Source organism: Amblyomma maculatum, chromosome 7, assembly GCF_055883805.1.
Source record: "Amblyomma maculatum isolate TAMU_Amacu chromosome 7, ASM5588380v1, whole genome shotgun sequence".
NCBI classification, from domain to species: Eukaryota; Metazoa; Arthropoda; class Arachnida; order Ixodida; family Ixodidae; genus Amblyomma; species Amblyomma maculatum.
This window is the reverse complement of record NC_139350.1, coordinates 103,719,992-103,738,110: the sequence shown is the minus strand read 5'-3', so window position 1 is coordinate 103,738,110 and position 18,119 is coordinate 103,719,992.

The window sequence follows — 18,119 nt, the reverse complement described above, 5'->3', positions numbered from 1 at the left end:
ACTTCTGCCATTTATATTTTGATTTAATGCATATTAACTACACGAAGTCTTCAGGACCTATGTAAACATTTTTATTTCATAAGTCTGGGCTTGTGTTTTGCACCAGCTCTCGTTACCATCTATGTCGACATGGCTTGAGAAATAGCGAAGTCATATTTTATGCCTTTGCGCTCCGACTGTTCTATCTTATGTATGATGTCTAATGCAAAACATTGAACTGCGTTTCTTGACTGGAGTGCTGTGATGAGTTCAACAAGTCAGAGTAGACTGTTCTGCTTTTTATCTTATTTATTTTCTGGACAGCTTCACGCACGTGAATTCATCAGTAAAAACTGATACCCAATGTGGCTGTCTTGCTATATTACGGTTTTACTACGTACGGTTTTGCTTTGGTTTTGACAATACTGAGTAGCAAAGCAGTGATCAATTTGGTTAAACAGAAGAGTTCTAGATGTGCACCTTGTGACGATAAGATAACACAGGTTCTTTCGAAGAAACTTCATTTTCAGTATGTTTGTGCTCGTGAGCGCTTTTATGTCGGCGAGGGACGGTCCATCAGTTCTTACGCTAAGGCTATTAATGAGTGATAATTTGTACGCTCACGGTGAGAGGTGTAAACACAGGTTTTGTGCCGGGTCGAGGCGTTTAAAATATGGTCACAGAGACCCATATACTACACTTCCGTAATGTAAGGTTGAAGGTAGAATTGAGTGACAGATGTGTAAGAGAACTGTCCGACCCTCAGTATATTCGCGAGAGTACCTTGAGTATATTGAAGGAATAAGACGCTTAATTTTGCGGTTGTTTGTACATGGTAGAGACAACTTTTCAGACATGAAATTTAGAAAATTGTTTACGCTTATAATAGGTAGAACTTTTTTTTTTTCTGGAGTAGGTTAGGATCAGACTGTAATCGTCGTTTCAGCAAAAACAGAAATGCTACTGACAACTGTGGGGAGAAATGAAGCCCTTTTTTGCCCTTCCATGTGGTCAATTTATATTAGTCTGGAAACCTTTTCTCGCGCGTCTATATATTCCGGGATGTGGAAGCTATCAAGTGATGGTGAACACAAACTGAATAGATACACCATGAAGGAAGTGAATAGTGGTCAATGACCAATTCCGAAGTTCTAGACGTTTCGAAACACTTTATGGGTTTTTTGTTCTCTCCTCTGGACAAGACATTGTGATCACTTGCATACGCAAGACGTGACATAACGAGCATGAGCAAATGGCTATCGTATTCCTTAGCACCCGGATCATGGCAGCTAGCGTTGGAAGAATGATTAGCGATTCCCGCAGCCGGCGATTTAACAAGTTCATTCCTTTGGCATCAATAGTGGTTTGTTCCAGTCTTTTAGCGTGTTCTTGCGCATGGCTCACATTACCGTTCAGTGAGTGGTTGTTCCTTACGCCATGTTCGTGGTCGGTAAACAATCTTGAGAACTTTTACTTGGGGGAACCGGAATTTTTCCTATTGGCTGTTTCACTTTCACATTCACGAGTTATTTTCGAAGCTTGATGGTCGGAATGCGGGAAAATCGCTTGCCATATCTCGAAAACACAAGCAATAGCGGCTCGCTGGTTTATTTATAAAGGATATATTATGAATTCGGGCATTAATGTGGCGTTACAATTCCTTTGAACAACAAATGTAGTAAGGCTTAAGATAATGACTTGAGACACTACTTTCCCGAATAAAGTGCTCAAAAGGGGTTGACTCCTAAGCGCGCAGTAAATGCATGGTTTGCAAGGAAATTAGCCAGGAAGCCAGCATCCTACACTGGATGCCTACATATACTAGCTCACTGAGAATGCCGCACCTCCAGGCCTGCTCTTCAATTACTACTGATCGAAAAAGACGGACAGGCAGTGCTCTTTATTCATTAATCCTTCACGGGGAGCATTATCAAGACGAACCAGGTAGACAGTTCACCCTTCTTCCTATCTACCCTCATAATGTCGTGAAGTACTGGTGAATGTAGAACAAAAGTTACCCGAATATTGCGACGACTATTTGTCTTGGCAGCTTGTCAGTGCGTACAGGCTTACTACTACTACTACGTGAGATTGTCGGTTTTCCAGGTTTCAGAAAAGACACTAACGGTTGCTCTTCCAGGCCTCGAAAATTTTTCCTCCTATCATTATTCTGTTAAATGCATCAGTTGTGAAACTACAAAGATTGTTGCGCCAGCATTCAGAAAAGTAATTCGTCAGTCCTTGGAGCGGTTCGCTTACCCTGAGATAGTAGTCTTGATTTCTTGGGTTAGTCAAACTATCATAGGCTTTGTACGTGCCTTTCATTTATTGGCAGAGTTTTTATTTCATGGATCTTTCTTTGCTTCAAAAGGGATTGTGCATGGAGTGAATAACTGGAAACTGCGGCTAAGTATTCCCCTAATATGTCTGTCAACCAAAAAGAACTGTAAACGGCCAGTAGCTGCTAGTCAGCCTTCCAACATACTTCCCCATTTTTCCTAGGTCATAAAGGTGCTCGTGGAGTAGATACACTTGTGACATGACAATTTCTCAATATTTCGACGGATGTGGCATGCTTCTGCTCGCCTTTAGTTTTAAATTGAAAGGTATTCATGCGCAGGGTATCTTCGAAAGGGACCCCATTCCTTGTTCTGCATTTTTTGTTCGCGTCTCTACATTCTCGTGTACACCTAAATTTCTCCTCCTTTGAACTTGGAAATTGACAGACGTGTAGCAGGAATGCATGTAGTCGACATTTCATTGATTTTGTTCACGCCACGGTGCTCTGAACTGCATCTAACCGGCTTATCAAAAAAATTTCCAGTCACCTAAATGGTGTTCCACCACTAGGAATCCTGCGGGATGATTGATGTGAGGATGATATACTGATCATGCCAGGCGGGTGATCGCTTAGGTATGGATTGTCTAACACTTTCCTTTAATTGTTCCGATACTATGCAAACTTGGAGTATTATATGTTTTCATGCCCTGTCGCCATTCAATCACCCCACTTTCCACACCCTCCTCCCCCAACGTGGCGGGCTTGTTTAGCATCTGACCAGCTGAATGATCAGTTGGCCTTGGTGACCCTGGCCCAGGACATGCTTGACGCTTAGTAAAGCGTTGAATAAAGTTGCTTCCTCCTCCTCCTCTTCTTTAATATCGGTAAAATTAGAAGGTTAACTAATCGACAAATCTATAGATCTGATTCTATATGATATTGAGAAGCAATAAGTGGTCTTATCCGAGCTCTATAAACAAATTTGTTGGACAAAAAAATTCTATAAAAGTTGTTCTATAGATTATCTGCCTTATCGCTACCCCAGAGAGATGAATGGGCGTCAAAATCTCCTACTACAAGATTTTATTTTGCAAAAGCAGATCCTCTATATTGTCGAGCTTACCGTGAAATATTTTCATGTAATATATTACTTTTGTGTATAAATGGAAAAATAACTGGTTATCTTTTTGCATTGCTACCACTCGGGGCCTGTCCCTTTTAAGCAAATCAAGAAGCGGCACCATCCGTCCGACATCGACGGCTTAGCGCCACCTACGCTGGTATTCATTGCCTGTTAAAGGTACTGAGTCAATGCCGCAGACACATTTTGTAGCGAAAGCTGTACTGTGCTAGGGTTTCAAGCCGTCGGCGTGGCACCGTGTTCCGTATGCTCCGCAGGGCGTCGCGCCACTGCCTAACAACTGTCACGTGGTATAGACCGAGAGCTGGGCCAGGTATTGGAGGAGGAAAGAAGAAGAAAAATAAGGAAAAGAGGAAGAAAAAAAATAAGGAAAAGAAGAAGAAGAGAAAGAAGCAGTAAAAAAAGCTGCAAAATAAGACGAAGGAAAAGAAGAAGAAGACATAAGGTAGTGGGTAGAGGCGAAAGACAATAGCGAGGTGCGAAGAAAGAAGGCTCGTTCCAACGTTGTGACGGCGGAACAATAAATCCAGGGCCCGCTTGCACAAAGCAATCTTAAGACTGTCTTAGCTAAGTCCAGACTTAACTGGAGTCTAAAGAATAGGCCACTAGCATGGCCGCTTAAGACTGGAGTCAAGACTGGACTTGAATAAGTCGCTTGTATGATTACGACTCTAGTGCTGTCTTGGTTAAGACACAAGGACGCCAGGTGTCTAAGCAGAGAAATTAGAGAAATACAGGGATGCGTTGGCACTGTCCCTGCTGTAAGATGTACACATTCTGTCAATTTTGCGTTGTGTAAAATTCGTGCCATTGCGGCTTAAGATTGTGTTACGAGGAAAAATGCCCCAAGTGGTTGCTGAGGCCGTTCTGGGAAGCCACTCTGGTCAAGATGAACCCGAAGCGTTCGACGTTCGGAACACGAGCCGTCTTAAATAAGCTTGGTCTTTCTAAAGACACCATTTCAGGCTGGACTTAGCTCGGACTTTATCGTGCAAGCCGGCCCAGGTGTCCGCAGAAAAATGCGCTGAAACGCTCACACCTTCCTATCACTTGGTTCAAGCCATGCTTAACCTCCTCTCCCCCCCTCCTCCATTTTTTGTGTCTTTGGCCTCGCCTCGTGGGGAAGAGACCTGCACTCTCGCCGACCCGCAAAATGCCAAACCCTTCTTTTGAGGTGGTAGACTGGTGCGGCCTGCTTCTGCCTGGGGCGAGGTTTACGATGCCTCAGGCTCACTTTGCGTGGCTTGGGCCGAAAAGCAGTGCAGCCCCCCTCCCCGCCCAGTCGCACTGTTTTGAAATAACTTTTCTGCTCAGAACTGAAATGCGCGGAGCTAGAAAAAAGCTTTTGTTCTGAATGTGTAATTCTCTACATCCTATATTATCAAGTTCCTTCGTGTGAGAATACTTTTTAACGCGGTAGCGTTAAGGAGCTCGTGTCGCAGAAAAGCCGGTGTCGTCGGCGGCGTTGGCCGTGAGCGATAAATCCCGGCATGCACTTCATAAATAAAAAGCAACTTCAAGATGGGCTGGGTGGGAATCGAACCAGGGTCTCCGGAGTCAGACGGAGACGCTACCACTCAGCCACGAGTTCGATGCTTGAAAGCGGTACAAAAGCGCTTCTAGTTAATGCGGTGTTGCCTTAGAAACGTGCCGTAGAACGTTATACTGCGGTGTATATCGGTAATTATCAGCATGTTACTTACAGAAGTCGCGGTTACACGAGTAGCGAAGTACGTTTCCGCTACATTTCTTCTGCGCTCTGCGCACATGCAGGGCCATCTTGCGGCAAACACAGAAGAACCCCTCCTCGCAATGTGCGGCGCTGCCCCGACATGTGGCGCGCCACTCGCCCCTGACGTTTCGCCGTGCACCCTCACGGGTTTAAGAATCAAGCGTCTTTCCTTTCTTTAGATCACTATCTTCGCTCACCCGCTTCTCCCCTTTGGGCCGCGCGGGTACCGGTGCGGGGATGCCCCAATACCCTTGCGTTTAATAAGTTTTCTCGACGAGGTGCAATAACGCTATCGCGTTCCACTCTTGAAGGCGAAGCTTAAGCGTCCTCCAAATTTTTTACTCTCCTTCAGGTAAGGCAAGACCTGTAGTAAACCAGGGGTTCTCCTTTACAGTGACCGCAGAGAAAAGTAGTTTCCGCACAGACTTTGGTTGAATGCTCTTTTGAGGCTCATTTCGCCCATGTCTAGCGGCCGCAAGAAGTCTGAGGTTCCGGATTCTGGCACTTGAAGCACCATCACAAATTGGGTATGTAGTGTTCAACGTTAATTCTCAGGTCGCCAATATCAATTAAGGCAAGGAGAGTACTGAAGGCAAATGTAAGGACAATGTGCTTTACCGCGATTGATTTGTTTTTATGACGTTTATGCTGTGGACACTTACTAGATTTTTATCGACAAGACCTTGAAGCATTCTTTTTTGTTCAGGGGTATGGCGCCATTTTCTAAAATCTCGCTTCGGATTGTGGCCAAGGATCGGAGCGCAGTGATGGAGGCGGCTTTATATGTGCTCCGTAGACTATATTAGACAGGTTTGTGAATTGCGCATTACAGTCGTGTGCAAGCAAGAGGTCCGTGCTCGCTATTTGTCACCATTTATTCTGCACCAAAGGCATCTGCCACCGATTTTTCAACATTTAATGGGAAAGTGATTATCGCTTTTGTTTCTTTTCACTAAGTAACTAAGAGAAATAGTGGCGCTTTCAGAAAAAACAGATGTTACATCGGGCCGCTTCGTTTTCCAAGGATCATCATATTCATAAAAAAATAAATGACAGGAGCTATAGCTCCAGTTATTCACCGTGATGCCCAAGAAGGGGGCTGCACAAGGTCTGGCATACAAATCTTGCCCATGCCAGCTGTGCACTATAACTAAAGCATAATGTTGCATTACATATGGTTTCATACCCCACAAGTTTAACCTTCGCCGCCAGAAAAAAGGGGAAAAGCAAACAAACGAGGAGACAGGATTGTTAAAAAAAAAATAGGGAAGTGAAAGCTAAGGGGAGAATGCGAAAACGCGGCTGTCGGTTTTCCTCCATCAGATCAGGCCAGAGATGCCGATAACGACAATATTGGGCCAAAGCAATGTGTTGGCTCCGCCGAGGGCCCTTATAGTTTCTAACACTCGTCATCGGCTCATCCACCAGGATTTATTTTTCCTGGTGACGGTGATGCCATATATAAAGCTAGGCGTGGGGGCTCATATGGGTTGTGGTGTCGCGCAATACATACAGATAGCTCATTGAGCTCTGTGGGGGAGGTAAATGATTCACGAGTGACATCCAGATATATATTGGCATAGAACTTGTTTGTTCAACTTAGACTTATTACATAGTAACTCTAGTTCAGTTTCCTACAACTAAAGCATGAAATCTAGGGAAAGGGCGCCGAAAAGCTGTTACTATAAAGGGAAAATTCTAGTACTTCCCTACAACTGCGCATTTCTCACTCTCGCCACTGCTCATTCATTCTTAGTAAACCCTCTTCTTTCAATGAAGAACGATCCTTCTGTTACTCTCCGAGGTTACGACCATATAGTGACTACAATAACTGCCACAGTATTGCACTACGCAAAATGTATCGAATGGGTTCTTGAGAGATCTAGCTATGTAGTGAAACAGACTTGAATTGCTACAAACGCACTGCGCCCTCCTCCCCTCTTGGCTTGCCTTCATTCTAGGGTAACCCGTGCCCCCTTTGTATAGTAAGAACTCTCCGAGGCTTTTCCCAGGCAACAGGTCTACATTAGCGACCGTGGCTGCTACTGTTACTGCAATGGCCACGGCAACGCGAAACCCTGCAAACAGGAGCTTAGCTTTCAAAACATGATGAGAAAGGGAGCTGAAATAGCACAGGAGCACAAATCGGTGGATGGCCAATCTTTCGTAGTCTCCCCGTCAAAGCGCAAGATATTTATAGGCACAGCGCGACAGCTGCCTGAGCATCCGGTTGACGGAGCATGACTACAACCTCAAGAAATCATACCTGTCTACATCAAGTCCTGGAGCATCAATGGACAAGAAGTGGAAGCTGTGACAGATTTTCTGTTCTTGGGCGCCAAGATTACCTCGGAAGGAGACTGCAGCCATGAAATTAGGAGACGCCTGCTTCTGGGAAAGAGAGCAATGGTTAGACTTGACCGCCTAGTAAAGAGCAGAGACATTAGTCTGCCAACAAAGATCCGTATAACTCGTGCTATGGTCTTTCCAGTTGTGATGTATGGATGCGAGAGTTGGACTGTGAAAAAGGCTGACCGCCGAAGAATTGACGCGTTTGAATTGTGGTGCTGGCGAAGACTCTTGAGAGTTCCTTGGACTGCCAGAAGATCAAATCAGTCGATATTGTCGACCATAAACCCGGACTGCTCATTGGAGGGTCAAATTCTAAAGTTAAAGCTGAGCTACTTTCGTCATTTGATGAGAAGAGAGGAGTCGCTGGAGAAAGATTCGATGTTGGGAGAGGTTGAGGGTCGCCGAAGAAGGGGTAGGCAGCGAACGCGATGGTTAGATGGCATCCTCGAGGCACTGCAGATGAATTTATGTGATGTTAGGAAGATGGTGGGAGACCGGAAGGCGTGGCGTGACATGGTCCATAGGGTCACGGAGAGTCGGACACGACTGAACGACTGAACTGAACTGAACTGAACTGACTGAACTGCGATAATTACAGAGAAGGAATAAAAATGTCTCGGAGTATGTAAAAACGATGGATAGGTATACATGGACAAGTGCGAGCAGACCACCAGGATGAAGGGAGTAAGAGATGCCGCGATAATGAAATACAGTGAATTTTTTAGGTACAACGGGTACGAAGCACTAAAGATATTTCGTAAGCCGTAGTGACGTCACTGATTATCTTAGCAAACGCGGTTTATGCTTAACGGCAGAAGCCCACCGGTGGTTATAAATAAATCGGCGGGCTTTCGAAAAATTAGCACTAGGGGGACGCGGATAAACTACGAAACCGACAGTAGGAGGAGACGTTGGTTGAGCAGCTTTTGAAAAACGAGTATTATACCATTAGAGAAATGGACGATAATGTTGAGCAGCCGAAGTATGTAAAGACTTATGCGAAAAGTGCGTTAGCTCAAATTAAAGAAAAAAGCCAAGAAAACTTACTAGTTGGTACATAAGAAGACAGGATGAAGGAATAGAGAGCATGAAACGAAACCTAAAAAACATGCATGTTAAAAAGAGGAATAATTCCATAGAAAGAACGGAGACTCGAAACTGGAGACAGCAAATGAGAAGGCAGCTTACTGTGCCAACTCAAGATGCTTTGGCCTTCTCTTGAAAAGTAGATCAGGGTGGGTTAAAACGCGAAGCTACAAAAAGCTCAGGGATGCACTTAAATTTATCTAGGCGCAGTAATGCGAAAGCGTTTCTCTTGCCGCTGCCGATTATGTTACTGCATGTTCATTTTTTATAGATACTTTAAATTGGTTTACAGGAAAAGGAAAACGCAGTATCTGTCGCAATGTTTTTTGTGGACGCCTGAACCACGCCGTAAGGAAAGGTACGAATGTGGGAGTGAATGATGCATTTGCCTTTTGTGACATGCGTTTCTCGTTATAAATCATGGGCAATGTTTGAGGCTCGGGGCTCATTTCATGCTCCGTACCGCAGATGACTTTTGTGATGCGGTGTTTTTTGTCAACCTAGCTAGATGGCGCAACTCGTGAGTCTAAAGGAAGTTTTATCTTCGCTTTTTCAATGAATTTTTAATGTGCATATTTCGAAATACTGTTTTCGTCAGCCATAATCATGCTCTGTGAAAGGTTTTTATTTTTTCCCCATTTACAGTTACTGTGGTCCTTCTCCTCATCACCTTCCGGCATCCTTAAGCTTGACAAGGGATGTACAGCGTTCTGCAACTTTATCAAACTCTCGTGTGAAAACTCATTCCTCAAACGTAGGCTCATTTGCGCTAAAACTGCGCTAAAAGATTGCGCGTTGTTACCTTCCTTACGAGGTTAGTTTGACCATGGTGCTGACTGGTTTTGGCCATGCATGATGAGAAACCAGAACCTTCTGCGACGAGACTGTGAAGAAAAAGACGCGAACGTAAAGTTTTGGCCGAAGGGCAGCAGTTGCGGCATCTAGCACCATTGCAGGAAAGTGCCATGCTTGCCTCGGCGCTTTTGAGCCGCACCGCTTCCCTCCAGCGACGCCAGATGACGCCACAGCTGCCCTTTGCCAAAGGGCGAAGAAATGCCGTGATAATGAAGCATAGGGCATTGTGGGGAAACAAGCATGAAGTTTTGAAGGGTATTTGGAAAGGAATTATTGTGCCCGGACTTACTTTTGGAAATCCGGTTTTGTGCCTAAAACCAGAGGTACAGTCGACATTGGAAATAAATCAGAGCGCCGTTCGACGATTAGCACTAGGTGCCCCCGGCAAAACCACAAATAAGGCGGTACAGGACGATATGGGCTGGGCATCTTTGGAAGTACCGGAAGATCAGAGTGAAATATTATATGAGGAGCGCCTGAGGAAATTGGATAGTAACAGATGGGCAGCTAAAGTATTTAAATACTTATACTTAAAAAGCGTTGACTCACAATGGAGGAAAAGAACTAGGAAACTAACTATTAAGTATGCTACTCACAAGGACGGAGAAATAAAGTGCGTTAGGCAACAGGTGAAAAACACAGAAGGTAAAAATTGGATAAATTCAATGGAAAAGAAACAGAGTGTAGAATTATACCGAGAGTGGGAAAGGCAGATCAGGAAGGAATATTTCTTTGATAGCTCAAGGGGCAGTGCCCTACTTTTCGAAGCTAGATCAGGGTGCCTTGCAACACGCAGCTACAAAAGAAATTTAACAATGAAGATGACGCATGTGCTGTATGTGGTAACTCCAGTGAACCACTTGACCATATTATACTCGAATGTAATGGTATCCGTCCGGAAGTTGATGCAGGCGCAGTCACTGTTCCTGAAGCTCTGAGGTTTAGAGATGCCAGTGGCCGGGACAATAAACCGGCGATGGAAGCTAGCAAAAAACGACTGGAAGATTGGTGGCTTAAAAGCAGAGAAGTGACATAATGTTAGTTATGTAGAAACAAAAATTTATTGAAGAGAATGATGGTATAGTTAACCAATCTAAAACAATAAAAAAGATATAGGGAGAAAAATGAGCATGATAGCTACTGCTACCACCCCGTTTCTAAGGGGACGCTCCTATATTCCATCCATCCATCCAGCCAGAAACTACACTAGCCTTTTTTGCTCCTCAGTCTCGTCTCAGACGGCTCTGGTTTCTCCCCACGCGCCGCCAAAGCAAGTAAGCACCATGGTGAAACGTACCTTGTAAACAGGGAGACAATTCACAAGCTTTTTGCGCGGTTTCAGCGCAAATGAGCCTCCGGTTGCGGCAGGATAATTTTTCAAACGGGGGTTTGATAAAGTTACTGAACATTGTAGAGACGGGTTCCTAGTCAGTCAGCGTGCGCAGTCGTGCGATATATATATATATATATATATATATATAACGCTGCATAGACGACAGGAGCAAGGCATATATATATATATATATATATATATATATATATATATATATATATATATATATATGTGTGTGTGTGTGTGTGTGTGTGTGTATACACGCCATACGCGTTTTAAATGAAAGTTGTAAGTGCCGCCCCGTGCTGTCTCCTTGCCTTGCTCCTGTCGTCTATGCAGCGTTGATTACTACTATATAAATTTATCGATTTTAGCCCTTATATCTTATGTTCATATTTGCCACAATCATCTATTCCGTCACGCTGCTTGCACACGTTGTTTTTCCAGGCGTATAGAGCTGTTCATGTTGTCGCCACAGGTGTGGTGATCTCTCTTAGCAGTAAGCTTTAACAGATCCTGCCTGCGATATCTCTCTTGGATGTAATATTTTTATAACTCTGAACAAGCACGAGTAGAACACATAAAAAATCGAATGAGATGCAACCAGCCTAGCTTGGCCGCGATGATCTCCACTCTGAGCTGCCTAGCTTCAGATGTGGCGGCTGCAGCTTCTTTTTCTAGGGCAGCCATTTTAAGGTGAATATTTTCTGTCTCCTCTATGGACGTGTATGTCCGCATCCCTGCCGACTGGGTCTTCTTCAATTTTGAGACGCAAAAAAGACCATTCTAGGCGGTAAAAAAATTAAGATTCTCTGATATATTTTTGTGCGTTCGTGAACCTGCTAATTTACTTCATTGCATACAGGATGAGCAGGTTAAATATTTAATTACTCATACAATAAATGCCTACACATATGCTCACAAGGCCTTTATTTCCCGGTCTTCACTACGACATATTTACTGCGTGGTGCTCGTAGCTCGAGTTTCCAAACCTTTGCACGGTTTAAGAATCATGAGCTGCTGGAGCAATTATGCCGCCTAAAGTGAAGCTCAGAAGAGCGACTGAAATTCTGCTTGTTACAGCAAGAGCTTCTATAGGATTATCTAAGCCATAAAGCCCCACGTTCCACCCTGCAATCGAAAAGGTCAACCACAACGCCTTGTTATTTCTGACGTCTAGATTTATTTTCCCATTATATGGCTCCATTTTTGTGAGGAGGAAGGAGAGGAAAGTGAGAGTTGGGAGGCGACAGCTGGCCAAGAGGCATGACAGGTTACTACGAGAGTGGACGAATGCTAAAGCATAAGGTGGTCCAAGGGCTGAATGCTGTACTACCCTGACATAACGGCTTTGTTTTATGGCCGGTTGACTTAGCTAATTTAAAATTAATTCCGAAAGTTTTTATACAAAGAGTGTTCTGCGGCGGATTCACAATTCAGAGAGTAGACGGTCAAGACCTAGTCATGTGCTTGTATTTTCCTCGTGTGCTGATTTCATAGTTTTCTCTCCAGAATTAAGAAATCATCTCTTTTGAAACAGAAGGAATGCACCAGGCCCAGGACTCTATGGGACACCTTCAAATTGCATGCGAACTGTCATAAGCTTCGGTTGAGTGGTAGACAATTTTCTCCGAAGTTTGTCCTCAGCATTCTGCAAATAAGTCAGGCTCTCCGAGAAACCAATGGGGCGCAATTTTGACGATAACATCAAATTTAGATGCCTGGAGAGGGAAGATATTCGGATATATTGATTAATATTGTGAAATTATACGATACTGAAGAAAACGATCGCCCCATTTGCTTCAACTGTTCCCCTGTTAGTCATATCTCCCGTCATTGCCGCCACCTTTGCTACATTCCGTCACGCCCATTCTTCTACGTCAATCGCACTGGAGTCTGCACCGCGCCGTTCCTCGCCCCAACCTGACCCGTCCCGTACGGATCCTGTTCCACCTGCTCGTGTTTCCAGCCGGTCGCCTTCCCCGCAAACCCGACGTTCCCGCTCTCCTCTTCCTCGTCGTAATTCTTCACCGTCCTATGCCGGCCGCTTCTCGGCAAACTAGACAATGGAGCTCCAGGAGGTGATTCTGCATTCGCGACCCGGACTGAGAAACCTCTGCTGACCTTTGCACCACAATCTAACCTCATCGAAGTCCTTGTTGATGGTGTTCCTGTCTCTGCCCTTATTGACACTGGTGCCCAACTTTCCGCCCTCAGTTCCTCGTTTCGTCGTCGCCTGAATAAAGTCCTGACGCCAGCAGTTTCGCCCACCGTTCGTGTTGCCAATGGCAGCCCTGCTTTCGTGCTTGGTATGTGTACCGCCCGTGTAACCATTGCTGGTCGTCACACACTAGTCTTATTCACCGTGCTCCAGGAATGCCATCATGGCCTGATCCTTGGCCTTAACTTCTTGACCACTCACTCTGCTGTTATTGACTGCTCAACCTGCATTCTATGCCTGGACCTTCCTCTCAGCTCTGAAGACCTCTCCACGCCACCTCGCCTCCGCTCAGCAAAATATTCCCGCCTCCCTCCGGAAGCTGTTGTTTGTGCCTATGTGCCCTTTCCCGCCCGTGCCCGATGGAGACTACCTGGCGTGCCCAATTACAGATGTCGTCCTGCAGCGTCACGTCATCCTCCCACACCTCATCGTACACGTATCTGAGAATCGCACCACTCTCCCAGTCCTAAACTACAGTTTGTGGACCCAAGTCCTCCCCGACGGAATATCATTAGCTGAACTGTCCCCGCTAGCCGACTGTGACGTTTCAGCCCTAACTACCGACCCTCCCTCTGCACCTTTCACAACCCCTACCGCTCATATGTCGTCTTCTTTACACCGTGATCTTGTTTCCAGTATGATTGCGGCCGACCTGCTACTTAATTCTGTTGACACGCTCTACAAGCTGTTGCTTTCATATAGCAATATTTTTGATTTTGGAGCCGGGCCTCTTGGCCAAACATCTGTTGTTCCCACCGCATCGACACCGGCGATGCTGCTCCTGTTCACAAGCGACAGTACCGTGTCTCTCTTTCCGAGCGCCACGTGATTCAACGTGAAGTTGACAAGATGTTGGCCGACGACATCATTGAGCCTTCAAACAATCCCTGGGCGTCACCTGTTGCGCAAGTCCAGAAAAAAGGTGGGAGCTGGAGATTCTGCGCCGACTATCGCCACCTTAACAAGTTGACCAGAAAAGACGTCTACCCTCTTCCGCGCATCGACGATGCACTTGACTGCTTACATGGAGCCAGCTACTTTTCCTCCATCGACCTTCGCTCTGGCTACTGGCAAATCTCCGTCGATGAACGAAACCGCGAAAAAACAGCATTTATCACTCCTGACGGCCTCCACCGATTTAAAGTCATGCCTTTTTGCCTATGTAACGCCCCTGAAACTTTTGAACGGATGATGGACTCGTTGCTCCGCGGCTTCAAGTGGACCACTTGTCTTTGTTACTTAGACAACGTCATTGTTTTCCCGTCCACTTCTGACAGCCACCTCTCTCGCCTTTCTAACATTCTCGAGCTATTCCGCAGCGCCGGCCTTCAACTTAACTCAACTCCAAGAAATACAGTTTAGGCCATCGGGAAATCAAAGTTCTTGGCCACTTAGTGAATGCTGCTGGTGTCCAATCTGACCCTGATAAGATACGTGCCGTTTGTACTTATCTCACACCACATTCATCTAGTGATGTTGGAAGTTTTCGTGGCTTGTATTCTTATTCCCATCGTTTCGTCCAGAAGTTCGCAGCCCTTGCCCGCCCTCTCACTGCCTTACTGAAAAAAGATGCACCTTTTCTTGGGGCCCTGACCGAGCTGCAGCTTTCTCTGAACTTATCGCTGCTCTCACCAATCCACCCGTCTTGGTCCATATCAACCCTTCGGCCCCTACCGAACACCGCACTGACGCCAGTGGTCACGGAATTGGAGCTATCCTCGCTCAGCGGTACCACCGCTGCACCAGAGTGATTGCGTATGCCAGCCGTCTACTATCTAGGGCAGAACAAAATTACTCAATCACAGAAAGGGAATGCCTAGCTCTTGTTTAGGCTATTACAAAATTCCGCCCTTATTTATTTGGACGACCCTTCACTGTTATCACAGACCAACATGCCTTGTGCTGGCTATCTTCACTCAAAGACCCTACTGGACGTTTGGGACGCTGGGCGTTAGGATTGCAATAATACACCTTTTCCGTGGTCTGTACGTCTGGTCGGCTTCACCAAGATGCAGACTGCCTGTCCCGCCACCCTGTCGACCCTCCCAGCTCTACGGCCTGTGACATTGACGCATGCGTCCTGTCTTTATCGGCCCTGGCCCACATGAGCGATGAACAGCGCTTGGACTCCGCGCTCCGGTCTATCATCGACCGTCTCACTACCGGCCAGTCTAATCCTGCTCTCGCCATGTTCGTACTCCAAGGGGACGCATTATACCGCCGCAATATGCGACCTGATGGCGCTGAGCTCTTGCTCGTCGTTCCGAAACATCTGCGCTCCACCATCCTGGAACAATTTCATGATGCTCCCACCGCTGGACATCTTGGCGTGTTCCGCACGTATGACAGTGTGCGCCGACGTTTTTACTGGCCGGGCCTCTATCGCTCAGTTCAACATTATGTGGCGGCATGTGAGCTGTGCCAGCGTCGGAAAAACCATCCGCATTGCCATCAGGACACGTACCTACAGCCAATATCCATTCCGACTGACCCGTTTTTCCGTGTTGGTGTTGATTTGCTTGGACCCTTCCCGGTCTCTGCATAGGGCAACAAATGGATCGCCGTAGCGACCGACTATGCTACGCGTTACGCCATTACCCGCGCGATCCCAACCAGCTGCGCTACACATGTCGCTGATTTCCTCCTCCAGGACGTGATACTACAACATGGTGCCCCTTGTGAACAACTCACGGATAGTGGTCGCTGCTTCCTCTCCGGAGTGGTTGACGAGCTACTTCGTGTGTGCACCGTCCGCCACAGATTTACCACCGCCTATCATCCTCAGACCAACGGCCTGACAGAACGCCTCAACCGTACGCTCACAGATATGTTATCAATGTATGTCTCCAGCGACCATCGAGATTGGGACATTAATCTATCCTTTGTAGCAATTGCCTACAACTCTTCTCGTCATGATACCACTGGCTACTCTCCCTTTTATCTGCTCTTTGGCCGACACCCATTACTCCCCTTTGATACACTGCTATCCACTACTGTTGCCGCCTAGTACTTACGCTCGTGATGCCATCTCCCGCGCTAAAGATGCTCGCCACATTACTCGCGACAGGCTCTCAGCCTCGCAAGGCTCCCAGCGATCCCGTTATAACAGTCGCTATCGCGATATGCACTACGCCCCAGGCTCTCTCGTTCTGCTCTGGCTCCCATCACGCCGAGTGGGCTTGCGCGAAAAACTTCTACCACACTACCGTATCTTGCGCCGAGTCACCGACGTCACATAAGAAATCGAACTTTTGAACCCGAAGTCTTCTGCATCACAAGCTTCCGACATTGTGCATGTGACACGACTCAAGCCGTATTATTCACACCTTGCCTCGTTTACCTATAATGCACCGGGACTGTGCTTCCGCGGCGGGGGTAATGTTATGTGATGTACCATGCTGGCGTTCAGAAAGTGAAGAAACACTTGTCTGGGTGTGGGAACGAAGACGACGCTCAGTGTTGAGTTGTGCGGCTAACTAGTGCCCAGCGATTTCAGAGTGGTGTGACCCATCGGTGCGTGATTTCCACTCGTAACAACATGTTACAACTTTTCTGTATATGTGGAGTACGCGTTGTTTCACAAATACCTAGAAGATATGAGCCTGTGGATGTGCGCGCTAGCAAGTACATACGCGCATCGCGTTGCTTTTGCGTATGCAACAGTCGCTGCAGCTTGTACGATTTTGCGGTGCATCTTCATATCTGCAACTAAAGATCTGCCACCTTCAACGCAAAAGTGCAAGCACGAACGTAGCGTTTCGTTAGCGAGGATAAAAGTACGCTCGAAAATAAATGAAACACATCGCTAACCATCGAGATATGCACAGATTAGTCGGACATCGCGAGTCGCTTCCTCGAGTGTTTACGTATGCAAAACACTTGGTTGGAAGTAAATTCATTGACGTCGCTGCTCAGCTGGCAGCATGTGAAGCTAAAACAAGCAGTATTATAAATGTTTATGCACCGCATATCTCTGTATGTAGCAAAACTTACATCCATTCGAAGACGATGACAAAACACATCAGCACTAGTAAATTGCGACATTCTGAGGTTTTTCTGCAAGAAAGCGATGCGTTGTAAAGATGCGGGGAACATATAACCCTTCGTGATAGCCATTAAAAGATTCAGGGTGTTTAAAGGGCGATCGGTCTATTACGAACACAAATTCTACACCCTACAAATATACGCAAAGTACGAAAGAGCAATGTCGGCGACATAAACAGAAATATAACCACCGCAAGCGCATCCAGCCGTGGTGCAGTGGACAACCGATGCAGTGGTCCTCCGATGAAGAGACGGAAGCTGCTCTTGAGCCGTTTTTGCCGGAATATAACATTATTGTTAGCCACGCTAGAGGCTTGTCCGGAGGGTGTATGCTATTCCTGGCCAAAACACTAGAGATGACAGCCATGTCTTATTGCATAGATGGCGAGGGACGACTTATATGCTGTGACCTCACAATCTCACGTGTGCAGTGGCGAATTATTTGTGTTTACGCCCCTGTAAAACAGCGAGACAGAAGGCATTTTTTTCTTTCATTAGTTAATCATTTGTGCACAGATCGCAAAATTATGTTGTTGGGAGATTTTAATTGTGTTTGTAGGGATGAGGACCGATCAGCATTATGTAAGAGATATGACCCTAGTGCTGCATTACTTAACGATTTGGCTTGTGAATACAACCTTGTGGATGTGGGGCAGGAAAAAGGCGACAGTATTCATTTCATTCATTTTCAGTTCTCCTCTAATGCCCGCCTTGACAGAATTTATGTTTCTGCAGACATGTTAGCAAATTTGTTTGGTTACTGGGTGCGGCCCATCTTCTTCAGTGACCATTGTATGGTGTCTCTTCAGGTAGGGAGGTACAGTCGGCAGATACTTCACCCTCGGTGGGAACTGTGGAAAATGAATAACTGTCTGCTCTCAGATGAAATCTTTAAGCGTGCTGTACCTACTTGTTTGAAAGACATATGCTCACGCCATGATCTGTCAGTTTTTCAAAAATGGGACTTGTTCAAAAAGGAAACCAAAAACTTAGCAATTGAAGCCTCTGCAAGAATCGCGTTCCTAAAGAGACACCACCTTCGTGAGCTTGGGCGCACTCTAACTGAGCTACATGAGCTAGAGAGGGTTAGCCCGG